The sequence below is a fragment of the Cherax quadricarinatus genome, chromosome 56 (assembly GCF_038502225.1).
Source record: "Cherax quadricarinatus isolate ZL_2023a chromosome 56, ASM3850222v1, whole genome shotgun sequence".
NCBI classification, from domain to species: domain Eukaryota; kingdom Metazoa; phylum Arthropoda; class Malacostraca; order Decapoda; family Parastacidae; genus Cherax; species Cherax quadricarinatus.
The window spans coordinates 1,735,764-1,741,986 of NC_091347.1; positions in this window are offsets into that span (position 1 = coordinate 1,735,764).

Sequence of the window (6,223 nt, forward strand, 5' to 3'; positions counted from 1 at the left end):
GGATCATCAGTGCCTGACCGCTTGGGTACGCTACTGGAAAATGCACTGGCCTGTAAGGACTTAATTCGAATGTCGTACTCTGCGGCAGTATGGCAGATCTCGGATCCAAGCTGGTAACCCCAAAAATGGTACGATCAAGTCGTCAATTTGGGCATGCCATCGATAAGGGTCGAGCACAATGCGTAAGTCTCGCATGGAAGCAAATCCTAGTAGGTCACCAGGGAAAGTAATCTGGTTGACAACAAGGAAGGAAGCAGTGAAGTCTCTACCTTGGATAGAAAAAGTTAGGGAAGTCCGACCGCGGACACGCAGGTGAGAACCAGCTACTCCACTAAGGGAGGACACATGAGTCGGTTCTACGAGAAGGACATGTCGTAACTGCTTATCCCTAAACAAACTAGACCTGATAATATTGACTTGCGCACCAGAGTCCATGAACAAATGAACGGGCGCATTATGAACAGATGCTTGCACTATAGGGCCTATGGTTGCATTGGAAGTTATGTGCAAACAAAAAGGTAGATTGTCATCAGCAAAGATCTGTTCCACTTCATCCCCAAAATCATCTACGTCAGACATGTGAAGCAACATCATCAGCAGGATTGTCATTCTCGAGACTGCTTAAGGCTTCAAAGGAATTGTGAACGGGGATGGTGTACTCATTATCACCTACTGTCACCATGGGACGGTTTGACTGGGGTGCTCGAATTCCCCCGAATTGGAAGAATGAGCCTGGTTCTGGTTATTTTGAGAATTGGAAGAATGAGCCTGGTTCTGGTTATTTTGAGAACCACGATATCTGTTTCCTCTACGGGTTCTGCGGTTGGAACGGCCACGGAAAGACCTAGAGTACTGAAGGTTGTAAAGAGCATTGCACTCAGATGTGTCATGTCCATGTATTCTATGATAAGTACAGTAGGGAAGATCTGACTGGTACTCATCATCAGCACGACGCCTCTTAGGGTAACTATCAGGACAATTAATTGCAATATGGCCACGGAAACCACAGTTGTAACAAGTCCGCTGACTATGGTTACTGAATGTACTATGAATACTACGAGGTTTATAATGACTCTGTACACTGGTCCTTGGTGATCGCTGAGATGGTTGACGACCACGATTTGTCGCTGTGGCGCAAACAAGAGGTGGTGCAGACTGAGGCATAGGTGTGAAATTACTTTTGATACATGGGAAAGTACCCTGGGGGCACAAGGAACGTACATGATTTAGGGCTGTAAGGGGTTCCATCGTCACAGTTGGAGGATTAGCCTCATAAGCACACACGGAAGCAGGCGGTATTAGTTCTTTGATTGCTCCAAAAGCTGCTATTTTAGCAAACGATGCTGTGGATGGTTTATCCTCATCAGGGACAAAAGCTGAGGACTGGACAGCATTGATAAATGATGATAAAAGTTTGTCTAATCTAACAGCAAAGGCACTCAACGATTCATTAGTCATGGGTGTAGCATTCACTAGTTCCCTAAGAACGACATATGGATCAGCTGTTTTTACTGGTACAGTGGACCCCAGCATACCGTTGGCATCACATAACGTTTAATCCGCATACCGATACATTTTATCGCTAAAATTTTGCCTCGCATACCGCTTAAAAACCCGCTCACCGCTGTTCGTCCGAGACGCGTCCAATGTGCGCCTTAGCCAGCCTCACATGTTCCGCCGGTGGCATTGTTTACCAGCCAGCCCCCGCGGTAGCATCCAAGCATACAATCGTAACATTTCGTATTATTACAGTGTTTTTGGTGATTTTATCTGGAAAATAAGTGACCATGGGCCCCAAGAAAGCTTCTAGTGCCAACCCTACAGCAATAAGGGTGAGAATTACTATAGAGATGAAGAAAAAGATCATTGATAAGTATGAAAGTGGAGTGCGTGTCTCCGAGCTGGCCAGGTTGTATAATAAACCCCAATCAACCATCGCTACTATTGGTGGTACAGCTGCTGCTGCTGCACTGTCAGCTGCTGCTTCTGCTGTAGCATCGTCTGCTGCTGCTGTAGCACTGTCAGCTGCTGCTGCTGCTGTAGCATCGTCTGCTGCTGCTGTAGCATCGTCTGCTGCTGCTGCTGCTGCTGCTGTAGCATCGTCTGCTGCTGCTGTAGCATCGTCTGCTGCTGCTGTAGCATCGTCTGCTGCTGCTGCTGCTGTAGCATCGTCTGTTGCTGCTGTAGCATCGTCTGCTGCTGCTGTAGCATCGTCTGTTGCTGCTGTAGCATCGTCTGTTGCTGCTGTACCACCGTCAGCTGCTGCTGCTGCTGTAGCACCGTTGTTGGTGTGGCTTATTGAGAATACCAAGAAACAATTAACCCCAGAGGATTTGCCACCCAGGATAACCCAAAAAAGTCAGTGTCTTCGAAGACTGTCTAACTTATTTCCATTGGGGTCCTTAATCTTGTCTCCCAGGATGCAACCCACACCAGTCGACTAACACCCAGGTGAACAGGGAAAAATGCCTGGAACTAGTGCTCATATTGGTGAATTTAAAGCCAGCAAAGGTTGGTTTGAGAGATTTAAGAATCGTAGTGACATACACAGTGTGATAAGGCATGTTCTGGAAGAAAATACCAAACAGGACCTACAGTACTCAGGAGGAAAAGGCACTCCCAGGACACAGTGTCTCATCAGTCATTGCTGCATCTTCAATAAAGGTAAGTGTCATTTATTCTTCATTTAGTAGACTAGTACATGCACAATATATACTGTGCATGTACTACTCTACTATTGTGCATGTATCCTTCTCTTTGTGTGTAGGAAAATGTATATTTCACGTGGTAAATTTTTTTTTTTCATACTTTTGGGTGTCTTGCATGGATTAATTTGATTTCCATTATTTCTTATGGGGAAAATTCATTCGCATACCGATTATTTCGCATACCAATGAGCCCTCTTGCACAGATTAAAATCGGTATGCGGGGGTCCACTGTACGAGGAAAGAACGAATCAGTTCCTCATATTGTGACCACTTAGTAAGATTCCTGAAGTCTCGCATATCAAGGAGATCAACAACGTGAACAGCAGCAGGGGATCAATGAAGAGCTTCTTTCGCAAGTCTGATAAGACTTTCCTCTGAAGGAGGACCTTCAACTAGAGCATTAACACGAGAACGAATGGCAGTAAACCATGCTTCAAGACTATGTACATGGCCATTGAATAAAGGTAACGCATCAAGGGAATCACGAGTAAAACTATAGTATCTCAGTGTCTGGGTCGGTCTGTCAGTCGCTAAGGAACTGTGAGGACTGATGACAGGAGCAGCAGTAGCCTGAGAGGTCTGAGTGTCGACATTCACTAAAGTATCACTTGACGGTATGTGAGACATAATGGCAAAGAAGTTGCACAAGAATAAATAAGGCAAAAATAATGAACAATAAAAATGATACAAAATGTTAAAATTAAAAGAGATGCAACTAATTCTGCAGAAGTAATAAAAAAAAATGTCTAAGATCCACTGCAAGAGGAAGGACAACTCAATGTAAAGGACTGTTGGACAAGATAAAAAAAATTACATTTACAAGTAAAAAATATTACTAGAGACTGAATTAAATGCAAAAGGAGCTGTCTGTACTCTTGCTAATAAAGAAATTAACTAATTCTTGCTAATAAAGAAATTAACTAATAAAACTGTAAATTAATGTAAAAAGTATAAAATAAAATCACTAAATTGTATGCAACGAGAGATAACTGGGAAATTTAATATTTTCTAAGAATGCATAAACAAAATTAAAATATAATGCAAAGACAACATGAGGAAAAATAATAAAATGAAAAACAAGATGCAATAATGAACTGAGAATAATAATGCATAAAAATATCAATAAAAGAAAATAATTCACTGCAGAACAAGTGCAACAAAATAAGACGCAGAAATAATCAATGCAGTAATAAAAGTTACACTGGGAAAATGTTGGTTAAATAATAAAATAAAAATATGAAGAAGCACTGATTGAACACTTTAACTCTTAATTGTAAATTAGACAAAACAATTTACTCAGAGTAAAGAAAACACTTTACGTTAAAAAAGAAATTGAAATTACACTAAGAGTGAATTTGTTCAAAGAAATATGAAAAATATGAATGAAAATAAAACAAGAAACAAAACTGGAAGTGTAACACTTACAAGTGGCGGGGCACACAACACTTACAAGTGGTGGGGCGCACAACACTTACAAGTGGCGGGGCACACACAAAATATTCACTTATTCATTTTTTTTTTAGTATATTCTTACAACAAAATCTTGCTGTGACTGATACGACAAAAATTGCTGGCAAAAAATAATGGTAGACAAGTCTGCGAAAAGATCAGGGAATGAGACACTGCTGGTGTATGAAAAAAAGACACACATAGAAATAAATGGATAATTTGGTATACGACAAATACTGGAGAATACAATGCTGAAAGAATACAAAAAAAAAATGAATGAATTACTTCACACGGAATGACTGACTGGTACACTACACAATAATACTTACTACAGACAGAGAGTAGCATAAAAAAAAACACAGATAAAAAAATATGAGATGAGCGATAACACTGAAAAATATTGTAAAAATAATGAGTCAAAGAAACACTGAGTCTACACTGAAAACACAAGGTTTAGAGTACACAAGAAATTCACTATAAATGTCTCACACATGCGAATGTCTTTAAATGCAAGAAAAATGTCTCTAAACAGAAAATTCACTGGAGTCTGGAGTAGTAGACGGGATGACTGGTGATGAGGGGAAGACGTCCTGTGCGGTGATGACGCCTCCGACACTCACACTGTCGTTGGAAGGAATGCGCTTTCTAGGTGAACTCACATAACTGGCTTTATCGTTGGTGCTCAGCTACAATCTCTTGACCAATTATGTGAGCCCAAAACAGTTCTAGGACCCGGTACAAGGGTGCAAACAGCCACAGGTAGATGAGGTGGATAGTGGCGGGTGGTGGTGGAGGGCAGCGGAACAAGCTGGCCCTGTGCGCTCTCACTGCCACGCACTTCTCACCACGCAAAAGGTGGCTTAACTAAATCACAATGCCACAGGGATGATGAAGACCACTCTTACCAGCATCCAAGCACAAGCGATATATGAAATAATACTTCAGAGGAACTTGCATGGCTTACTTCTCTCTCTCAGCTGGGTTAGAAGCTGGGTTGACTGACTGGCTTAACCCACGAGAATGGCTGACGAAGATGTGTAACGATGCACACAGCATGAAGGAACAGGTGGATGACAGGAGACAGGCTGGATGGTAGGCTGAGGCAGGCTGACTAGCGTTCACTTCCACAGTCTGGCTTACTGACTGGCTTAATTGCAAAATCCGGGTCAACCCCTCGGAGATTGAAGCAATTAGCACACGAACTAAGCCAGGAAGCTTGAAAATCGGCTGCAACAGGCTTGCAGGCTGGAGTACACAGGGTGGTGTGCTGAGGGTAAGCTGCTAGCTGGAGGTGGCGGATGGTTCACCTTTGACCTGCCAGCTCCCCACAAACAGTCTTCTAACGTCTTGAAATACCCTTAAATCCACGCCCACACCGGTGCCACCATTTGTCATGTGGGTTTTTCGATACGTGGATAGGGTAAGAATACTCACGTAGGCTGGTAGTACGTATAATATATAACGGGAAGTGTGGAAAGTGCCAACAGCCGTCCTGCCTCTCTCTGCTCCCTAGCCTGACTGACCCATGAGTGCCCACGGGTGAGGATGTTTGAAATCCTGCTATGGTCAGCAGCAATATGAATACAGTCAATGATTCACACAGACGGTTGGTAGTGAGTCATCTACTGGTACACTGGTTACTGGTAACTAGTTACTAGGAACTGGTACTACTACTGAGATATGGTACAAATGTACCATATGGTACCATTGTACCATATGGTACAATAGTACCATATGGTTCAAAACCATAGAATTCCTCTTCAGATCCACTTCCATCAGTCTTAGAACTGTAAGTTGTGAAGAGGAGAGTCAGAATTCGCCTGGGGAGTGAGAGCTTACTTGCCGCCAGGCATGATGAACAAAGCACTTTGGCGGCGTTCCCACAATGCCATGCAGGCGTCCAGATTTTTTCTATAGAGCGCACACTGATCACCCAGACCCATTCTCTCAGATGTAGGCCTACCAGTGCTAAATTTGACGCGGCTAGAATTTTGGCGTAGATCTACAGTTTGGACCCTCAACATAAAGCCGTAGATCTACGGCATGGGCCCTGAAAGGATTAAAAT